The following is a 10,822-nucleotide window of genomic DNA, read 5'->3' as shown; positions in this document are numbered from 1 at the left end:
CAATTGGGGAAATCCTAATAAGAAATGATTGGATTGACTAGATTTTGGGTGTCTCTCTGAACAACATCTTAATCTACAACTTTGTGGTATGTCAGGACCGGAAGTGAAACCACTCCATAGCGAGAAGGTAATAAGGGTGTTTTTCTCAATACACAAATTGGCCATTTTGACTCATTTTCAGTGGGTGATGGAGTCTCACTTACTTACTTGTTCTTTCACTCAGCCCTCCTATCACCAAGAACCAACTTTTTTCTGACAATTTCCCAAGGATCAACTTACAGAGAAGTGCCCATTTGCCATTTAAGACATCACTTCTGGGCTTGGCTAAGGCGATCATCATGAATGCGAGTACCTGAGCTTATTCCTCATGCTGGATGCTGTGCTGGCTGGTCTGCTCCAGGGCGTCCAACTGGGCTCAGGCCACCTGCACACCAGACATCTGATCCTTTCTCATCTGAATGCCAATCCATACAGGTCCAGCTTTTTGGTTCTGTTTCCCAACCTATTCTCAACTCCTGGCTCTTTATCTAAATTTGGCATTTAGACTTTCTCCAACAGGCTTGGCTGTTCCTCTTGCTCACATTGTGCTAGAAAATGTAATAGAAAACCCATCTTTCACTCTGCAACCATAGAAACCAGCCCTAATGCTAGCCATTTAATAGCTGTGTCAACAGGAGCAACCCCCAGAAGTGTGAGGGGGAGGAGAGTACATACAGCCTGTGGATCAAATTGAAGTGTAAAGGTCAAAGATAGTATTGAATTTCTATGGACAGCTCAGTGTGGAGAATTAAAATAAAATAATAAGGGTTTGATACTTATTTCCTTTAACGTTAAGTTGCAGCTGTGAAATTTTAACACCTGTAACTAGCATTTTAATCAACGTAAGAAATGGGATATAAGCATTTCTAGACTAATGTGAAAATCCTCTAGTTTTAGAAAGGAAACTTATTCTGCTACGAGAAACCTTTATCCAACTCTCTTGGAATTGACATACTACAAAATGTCACCTTATCGTGGCATCTCTATCCAATGACAAGAGAAGTTTCGTGTGGATAAAAGATGGAAGAACCCATTTCTGATTGTTGACTCAGCACTTTGGTAATACAACACCAGTTTAATACACAATTAGCAAAATTAGGCTCCATTCCATCACTTAAACCTTCTGCCTATGGAAGATGGCTGCGTCATTAGCCTGACAAAGTTGACCCAAGGGACTCCGGGCTACACTGAACAATGCCAAACCTTCCTGCTCTTCCCCCCACCCGTGCCCTACTTCTTGAGAATTTAATTTTCACCTTAATAGAGGGAGCAAGCATTCAAAAGAATTTTCTCTAGAATGGGTAATATTCAGAGATTACACTGGCTGTCTTAACCCTGAGAGAGCTGTTCATTTAGAGGATCAAGGATCTCCAAAGGATTAAATGGAGTAAAGAATATAAAAATGCTTTATAAAGTGTAGATTTTATAGGCAGAAAGAATGAATGCACATGTTCAATTGGGCATCACCATTATGTAAATCCTGCCGGGGCTCCAAGGTACCGTTCAAGTCTTCCCTCTATGAGGAAGCTTACAGTGGGTCCCAGCACTTCTCTCACTTCTGCTGCCCTACAGAGCCATGATTTGATATTTCACATGCATAACCTAGCACACAGCCTGCCTATTTTCTCTCAAACCCCTGCAGGCAAGTACCATGTGTCCCCACAAAATAGGCACTGGATGTTTGTTGACTGAGGGATCATGAAGAGATACATTTGTCAGGACAAGGAGTTTCTAGACAGTCACATCTGATGCATTCACGTTCTTCCAGCCCACCTCACCTCTGCCTTTAGACTTGCTGACACTGACATCCCAGGGTAGTTGTGAGCATCACAATAGTAGATAATGTAATTGGAAATTTATTATGAACTATATACAGTGCACTGACTGCAAATAATTAATGTGGCAGGTAATGATGACAAGTCCCAAGCAGAATCTGTGTTTATGTCAAATTTAGATGATACATCAAACATCAGTTAGGTTGAGTAGAATTTCCTCCAGACAAGAGGTGGTAAGGTGGATTTTCTGGGATTCAGAAAATCTGAGTTCAACTTGTCTATTTGCCATTGGCTTTGTGTCTAGTCTGAGTTTGATGTTTTTTTCTCTTGTGAAATTAGGTGGCTGGACAGATTGATTTCTAAATTCTCCTTCGATTCTATAAGTAAACAAAATGTAAGATTTAGCATCTGATCATTTCATTTTCATAAAATGTGGCTGGGCAAACAGTAAGAATAGCTTCTAGGAAATCCACCATCATGTTTCTTTTCCCTCCGTTCTATTAGGTTGGAAAAGAAAAGCAATTCATTAATATGATCACTTTGATTCCAGTCTTGTTCCAGAAGGTTTACATAAACAAACCTCCACAACAAAATAAAAGCATACATGAGATAAAAAGATGCCAATTTCTCAAGTTTAAATACAATGTTTGGTTCTGAAATTCTTGTGATATTGGATTCCATCTATTAACATAGATTATTCCAAAACTATTTTTTAGCAGAGCCCTTGCTGGGTGTGTGGCTCCAGGGAAGAGAGATACTTGGCAATAGAACAAGAATTAACGTTTTGGTGCAAGGAATCTTGGTTAAATCTAAGCAGATATTTCATGAGTAAACTATGCAAAATCTCCTTGGTATAAGAGCATAGGGGAACGATAACATTTCAGACTGGGATGCTCAGAGAACGCTTTACTGAGGAGTTTGATATGTTAGGATGTATTAAAGAATGTAAAATGTACATTGAGTAGGGGATGCCAAGAATAATAGTGCAAAGGTGAAAACGTACAAAGGACGTTTTTCTGACAGTTAGTAAAGCAGCCAGAATGCAGAAGGTCAGATATGGTGGTGGTGGAAGATAAGGCTTGAAAAACAATTTAGCCCTAACTGAGGATAACATTGAATGACACTGAACGGATGAACTTCAAAGAATTTTATCCTTTGGGCAATAAGGAGTACATTCAAACTTTTTAAAATGATAGCAATGGATTGAAGTGTTTTATTTTTAAAAATTTCCATCATTCATCAGAATGAGTTTAAAGAGGAGAAAGTGACAACAAGCACAAAAATTAACATATTATTCCCCAAGTCCAGGTCTGCATTGACAAAAATCCTGAACTTGGTGGATGGCGGTAGGAATTGGAAAAAAGGAAGAGAAGCAAAATAATGGGAAGAGAGAATTGTAGGTAGAAGCAACAAGTGAGGGGAACAAGGCAAAGGCCTGTAAGGTTTTAGGTCTGGGACACTGAGCAAATTAGTGGTACTTTTATAAAGAAGAGGAAGTGCAGGAGAGTAAACATATTTTAAGGAGCCTAATGGGGTCTTCAGTATTTTAGACAGTGAATTTGGATAGCAGGAATAGAGCTTAGGTGGAGGTAAGTATGAGTCCAAGTGCCAGGAGGGGGTCTTCTCTGACTGAGAGTAGGTATCACAGTAAGGGCATTCTGGGGGTTGAGAGCAGGAGTGCTAGTCAAACCTGCTTTGCATTCACCAATGTGTGAACCTGGCCCTGAGGCAGGAGGGCTTGGATTTTGGGGCCAGACCCTCCAGGCTTTATCTCCCAGCCCCACCACTTGCTAGCTACTTGACTTTAGGTAAATGACTTTACCCCCTGTGCCAGTTTCCCCTCCCGTAAAAAAGAGACAGTAATAGTGCCCTACCATTAGGATTGAGTAAATAAATCTATATAAGGTGTTTGGGACGCTTGGGAACACCAGCCTTCACAATCCCAACGTCCGGGACAAGCCGGGCCTGGAGCTCTTCGTGGCCATGAACCGGGGCATCAACGAGGGTGGGGACCTGCCCCAGGTGCTGCTCAGGAACCTCTACGACAGCATCCAAAATGAGCCCTTCAAGATTCCTGAGGATGATGGGAATGACCTGACCCACACCTTCTTCAACCGGGATCCGGAGGGCTGGCTCCTTAAGCTGGGAGGGGCCCGGGTGAAGACGTGGAAGCGGCGCCGGTTTATCCTCACAGACAACTGTCTCTACCATTTTGAGTACACCACCGACAAGGAACCCCACGGAATTATCCCCCTGGAGAATCTGAGCATCCGAGAAGTGGATGACCCCCGAAAACCGAACTGCTTTGAGCTTTACATCCCCAACAACAAGGGGCAGCTCATCAAAGCCTGTAAAACAGAGGCGGACGGCCGGGTGGTTGAGGGGAACCACATGGTGTACTGGTTCTCGGCCCCGACCCAGGAGGAGAAGGAGGAGTGGATCAAGTCCATCCAGGCAGCAGTGAGTGTGGACCCCTTCTATGAGATGCTGGCAGCAAGGAAGAAGCGGATTTCTGTCAAGAAGAAGCAGGAGCAGCCCTGACCCCCCGCCCCCCAACCGCATTATTTATTACGGAGCTGCCCTACCCGGGTGGCCGGACCCCTGGGCCCCGGGGCTGCGGATCCTGGTTCTCCAATCCTGGTTCTCTGTTTGGAAAATTCACCACCTCTAGCTCCTCTCTCGTTATTTGTAATTAAAAAAAAAAAAAAAAAATTAAATTACCTTTTCTAAGATTTGATTTTTCCTGTGTATAATTAGGATTGTAATAGTATTTATTTATAGACCTACTGTGAGAATTAAACACGAAAAAAGTACACAAAACTCTCAGCAAAATGCCTCTTTGGTAGCAAGAGCTCACTTTTGAATAACCACTTAATTCAATTATCCAATAAATATCTATCATGCGCCCCCTGCATGCCACGCACTCTCCTAGTAACTGGGAGCGTGACAGTGAAGGAAACAAACAGTGAAGGCACTCACATCTTACTGGGGAGAGGCCAGCAATCTCATGCCATGTGAAAAAAGGAAAGCAGGTCCAGGGCATTGAGAAGGATGCGCGTGGGCTTAGACAGAGTGGTAAGGAAATACATCCCTGGAGAGGTGACATTTGAGCAGAGTTTTGGCTGAATGCAATGAGGGGAAACCCAAGCAGTAAACCTGCATGGGGTGTGAGGCCGGGTGGGGCGGGTCGGGAGAAGAGTTTCCAGACAGAGCCAACCACGCATGCGCTGCCGCCTTGCGTTTGTGCGCAGGTGCGTTGTAGTCTGGAGGACCGCTGGGCTCGGGGAGGCTGGGACACCGAGGAGGGTGTAGAGGGAGGTGAGGTGTGATGAGAGCAGTTCCTGGAAAACAGTGCGGTGCAACAGAAGTAAGATGCCGGCTGTGTATGTAGTGCTGTTAACATTTCTAGTAGCTACGTTTCTGAAAGGAAGAGAAAGAGGTGAAATTAACCCAATGTCGCTAACACATTCTGTTAACACGCAATCGCTATAAAACCTATTAACCAGAAATGTATAATCTTTTTTCTTTCTTTCTTCCGTTTTGTGTACTATATCTTTCAGACCTGGTGGGCACTTTCCACTGAAAACACATCGCAATTCAGACCAGTCACATTTCAAGCGCTCAGTTGCCACATGTGGCCCGTGGCTACCATCCTGGGTGGCACCAATATAGCGCAGAGAGTGTAATAACTCATGGGAAGGAATCTGGATTTTATTCTGTGAGGAATAGGAAGTCGTTGGGGGGTTAGAGGGCTGGGGGAAGGTGTGTGTGTGTGTGTGTGTGTGTGTGTGTGTGTGTGTGTGTGTTGCAGGGTGAGGGATGGGGAATATCATGATTTGATTTCGTCTTTAAATTGTCACTCGATAGGTGGCTCACCAAGTATAAATCTTACTTCTTACACTTGGTTAAACAAAAAATATCTCCTAGACTTACTTCTTTAAAATCACATTAAACCCAGTTCCAAACTCTTTTTGTCAGGTGGACGAGAAATTTATTTCCAAACATTTTTGTGATTCCACTTCCGTTTTTTTTTTTTCCTTCTTTCAACATTTTTAACTCATGGATTCAGTGTTTCTGTGGTTGTTGGAGTAGAGCAGGTAGTCAGTGCCAAAGCATGGGAGTCCATTCCAAGCACCAGTTTACTCTGGGTGTTATTGAGATGCCCATTTCCAGAGCCCAGGTATTCCCGGAAGTCTGTGGCTTCCATCCCATCTATGGCACAAGTACGTAGCAGAGTGGGAGGCTGGTATCCTGGTGTCCTGCCTTCCTAGTGCACCTTGCAGGGTCCTGTCACACTTTCCAAGGAGTTCTTTATGTTATGAGCTACACTGGTTTTCCTCTCCTTTCCAGGCCTGGAGACAAATTTTTCCCATTTCTCTTTCTTTCTCCCCTCCCCAAAGAATACCTTGGATGATCCTTTCAATCACTCAGATTTCAAAAGAGACAGAAAGAAGGGTTGTCTTCTGCAGCTCCTGTTCTCCCACCCCCTGCCTCTTGAATCTCTGAAGCAAAGAATTTGAATGGGCTTGACTACCTGCGCAGAACAAATGAATGAGAAATAAAGGGAACAAATGCAAATTAGCACCTCCGTGAATTACCTGCCACACCAGCTCTTATTATGGCATAGAAGACCTTTAATTGGTGGTTGGATATTTCTAACATCTCTGAACTGGATAGATTCACATCAACCAGAAGTGTGATCTACGTGAGGTTCTGCAAAAGCATAAAAAGCAAAGAAATGATTGCTAGATGATTTATTCATTTCTGATTTTCTTCATGTTTAAATCTTGCTCCTCAAAGTGAGATCCTTGAACCATCAGCGTTGGCATTCTCTGAGAGTTAGAAATGCAGCTTCCCAGGTACCCCCACAGTTCTAGGAATCAAAAGCCACATAGTAACAAGATTCCCCAGGTGAGGGATGTGAACACTCAAGTGTGAGAAGCTCTGATCTAAGACACAGTGACTCTAATTTGAAGCTTAGATTTGTTGTCAGCCAGTGACTCTTCCTGATAAATTAAGCCATCAAAGGTAATAGCCAGGTGCCTGTAATGTGTAAGGTGCTGAACTTAAGAACTGCAGGGACGCATAACAGTGTAAGGCAGTCTTTGCCTTCAAGGAGCTCATGGTCTCATCGGAAAGATAAGATACAAACACATGAAAAGTGAGTAAGCATCTAACAGAGTTCAGACAATAGCATGTCAACAGGAGTTTATAATAGCCAGGTGTTGAGGGGATAGAGAGGACTTCAGCCAAGTTTGAAAGATGGGAAGGATTTATCGCTCCAAATTATAGAACTTTATTCTCTTTGTATTTAAGGTCACTGGGAGGAAAAAAAAAATTCCCGGTAATAAAGAATTACAAGCCAGAGGCAGACCACACTTCTGAGAAAAGCAATAAAGTGTCTTTCTCCATATACAAACTTAAGCATGCCATTAGAAAGACTCCATAAGGTGACACTTGCCTGCCAGATTTCTTTTTTCCTTGAGGCCCATTTGGTGGCAGAGTGCTGAAGAGAACTAGCCTACAACGTATTCTTGTAAGTAGCAGCTGTGTGTCCTTGCAAATGGGGGGCACATCTCAAATGTCAGGCCACACCTATTGTTTCCGACCAATGTGGGCAGTTTGCAGAGATAGAAATTGAAAATTCCATGACTATACATATTATATTCTTTGTAAGCTAAAGTCTTCTATTTACTTCAACAGAAAAATCTTGAGAGGAATGCAGGGCACAGGTCTTCCTGATGAGCTTGTTCAGAGGTTCAAGGAATCAGAGGTATTTGGTGATGATGGTAAGGGCCCCAAAGTTGGAGCCACACAGCAGACCAGAAAAAGATGCTATGGTTTTCCCCATTTGTGCTCTTTCTTCTTCAGTATTAATAAAACTTAATGGAAAGCCCTACCTTTTGTTGAACTCATAATCTTATTTTAGCATTTTAATGATTATTCTTTATGACTTATAGGGGCCACATAGCCCATAATGCACAATTAGAGGCAGCATGCCCTTTCCAGGGTCAATGGCTCTACACAACTTTTGTACATATGATTGGTGTATTATACTTTTATTATTTGATTAGCTTTGGCAATCAGGAATTTAAGTCATAATTGAATCATGTCAAGTACATTTACATTGCACATGAATCCAAGAAAAGAATGTGATGAGTACACCATAGGTTTAATTCAGGGTTATCTAATTGTTTTATCCTAAAATACAGCTCCTCTCATCTCGCTGAACCCACACACTAAATTAGGGACTTCTGGCTGCCAGAATTCATTTGTGTTCGTGGATTTTCACTTTGAAAACTTCCAAAGGAGACCAGGAATCCTGCTGATAGCAGAGTAAGCCTCAGCTATGAAAGTCAAACTGGTGATAAATATGAAGAAAACCTTAATCAGTTTTAATGAATACAAATAGCATAATGCCGGGATCAGGGGAGTCCGGGGAAATGTTTAGCATGGTTCGTGGGTGGAATTCAACATTTTTTTAAAAGAGAGACTGTTGGAGAAAAGGGCTTCTGATTGTGGCAAGCAGTAATGGTGGAGGATTTATTCATGCTTATAGAATACGTCTTTCAAGGCTCAGGCTTTTAAAAAAAAAATACCTTCTCTATTCAAGGCAGCATGAACTTCCATTGAGCCGTGGAGTGAGTAACTGTCAGTTGGAAAGAATGGCAAACTGAGCTCTGTCCCCGAAGCTAGTCCAAGCAAAGGAGAGAAGCCGAGTGCACACTGGTTAGGCAGGTTCTTGATTTAGACTTCCTGGGCTCAGATCCTGGTTTTTCCAGTGTATTCCAACACTCAGAGAAAGCCTAGCTCTGTTGGATTTACTGAAAAGCAGTTATGTGTGTTTTCTCTGACTCTACCAGACAAGTTACTTTGTGTCTCTGTGACCCTGGTTCCCCATCTGTAAGAGGAGATGGTAATAACAATTCTGTGCCTATCAGAAGAGTATCTATATAATGTAGATATATATACACATATGTAAATGTATATATGAATATATTTATTACATATAGATACACATATCTTAGAAGAAGCCCTGGTATATACACTGCAAACATCGGTGTTTGTTCCTATTGATGTGGTTGTAATAATAGTAATAATAATAATAATAATAATAATTGTTATTGGAGTTGAGTTATAACTGAATTGGCATTACAGGAAAACAAATTAACAGCATGACCCCATGGAATACAACTGTTTCTACGTCTATTAGTTTCCTTAGGGTGTTAAAAATATGGAGAAATGGCTTTCAATGGAGATCTTGAACTGCCAGCCATGGGTTAGAAATGCAAAGACTTAGCCAGTGGGAGAAGTGGCAGTGCTTAAGATATCTGAGGAAGGTCCCAGAGAAGATGATGTCTAAATTAAGCTCTTAAGGATGAGAAGTTAGCTGAGCAAAGGTAGAGATGGAGGGCATGTACAGAAGTCCAGAGGCAAGGGAAAGTATTGCTTTTTTAGAGAATGCAAGTAGTCGGACTTCACTGGAAGTGGCAGCAGGATAGGTACGAGGGTGGTGGGAGAAGAAGCATGCAAAGAGCAGAGAGAAGGCTGTGAACAGCTCCTATGTCATGCCAAGGACTCTACACTCATCCCAAGGATGATGGGAAGCAGGTGAACGATTGCACACAGGGAAGTAAGAGGGAGCCATGATCAACTCCGTGCTCTTGACCTATCATGCTGGCCACAATGTGGTGAATGTTCTGAGGAAAATGGTTTGAGGAATAATACTAGAGAGAAAACTGTGTTTGATTTCCTGAGAAGCAGTATGTCTGTCTCTACTGTCTTCCTGGGGAATTCTCAAGGGCAATCAATCATAACTATACATGACTCACAGCTAGCCTCAACTGTTTAGAGCCTAATCCTTATGTGAAGTGGGACCTCCCTGCAGTGACAATGAGAACACAAAAAAGTAGGAAGATTGGACAGATATTTAGTGGGTGGAGCTGATGATACCTTGTGGTAGCTTGAATGAGGGGTACAAGAGGCCAGGGGGAGTCAAGATTGATGCCTGGGGTTCTGACTTGACAACAGGATCCAACCCTCACCTTCCATTCCCCAGTAGTGCAAAAGAAAAAGTGGGGAGTTATCCCTCTACACTTCTGAATTCTGGACTTTATAGGGACAACCTGTGTTCAACCTTGGAGAGTAGTATCAGGAAAGTCATGCTGTGGACTCATATCCTCTATCTTTACGTTTATACAGTGATAGGTTCAGATGTAAAGAAATGTGAAAGACAGACAAAATTGAAAAGCTGTGATCAGATTTCTCCAATGGTTAAAAAGGAGTCTGTGGAATTCCCAGAAATTAAGATACCCAGACCCTATAATCTACCCAGTAGGTTCAAAGCAAGTTAACTCCCTGGAGCTAAAAGAAATATAGTTGCCATCTGACAGGTGAATAAGCAGTGTGGCAATGAAAGGAAGAAAACGAGGGATTAGTCTAAACTCTGGGGAGGTAAATAATTTCCAGGGTTGACAGACGGTCAAAGGCAATCCAGGAAGATAGATGAGCCAAGTCCAGTAAATTGTAGTGTAATCCTCGTGCCAGAGACTGCTCTGACATGAATGACTGGTATATATTCTAGGAATTTATCACATTTTTTTGACTAGAGCCTCCAACCAGAAATCTGCCTACATACACCCATGCTAGCTCCTAGAGAGGATGCGTGGAGGAGGAAATGGGAAGGGTGATTAGGGGAATATATTTGTCTGGGTTCTCTAGAGAAACAGAAACAATATGAAAAGTGATTGATTAGAAGGAATTAGCTCACATGGTTATGGAGGCTGAGAAGTCCCAAGATCTGCAGTCAGCCAGCTGGCAGCCGCTGGTCTAGTTCCAGTCTGAGTCTGAGTCTGAAGGCAGGAGAAGACAGCTTGTCTTCCGTTTGAAGACCATCAGGCAGAAAAAGAAAATCCTCTCTTACTCCACCATTTTGATTCTATTCAGGCCTTCAGTAGATTAGACGAGGCCCACCTCATTAAATTAGAGCAATCTGCTTTACTCCCGTC

The 10,822-nt window shown here is 42.6% G+C and overlaps 1 pseudogene; it reads left to right on the top strand.

The window, feature by feature from the left end:
• Nucleotides 1-3,742: 3,742 nt before the first annotated feature.
• LOC118539830 (cytohesin-2 pseudogene) lies at nt 3,743-4,608 on the top strand (annotated as a pseudogene).
• The last annotated feature ends 6,214 nt before the right edge of the window (nt 4,609-10,822 follow it).

The sequence above is a fragment of the Halichoerus grypus genome, chromosome 4, assembly GCF_964656455.1.
Source record: "Halichoerus grypus chromosome 4, mHalGry1.hap1.1, whole genome shotgun sequence".
Classification (NCBI taxonomy): Eukaryota; Metazoa; Chordata; class Mammalia; order Carnivora; family Phocidae; genus Halichoerus; species Halichoerus grypus.
This window is presented reverse-complemented; position numbering and strand designations above follow the sequence as displayed.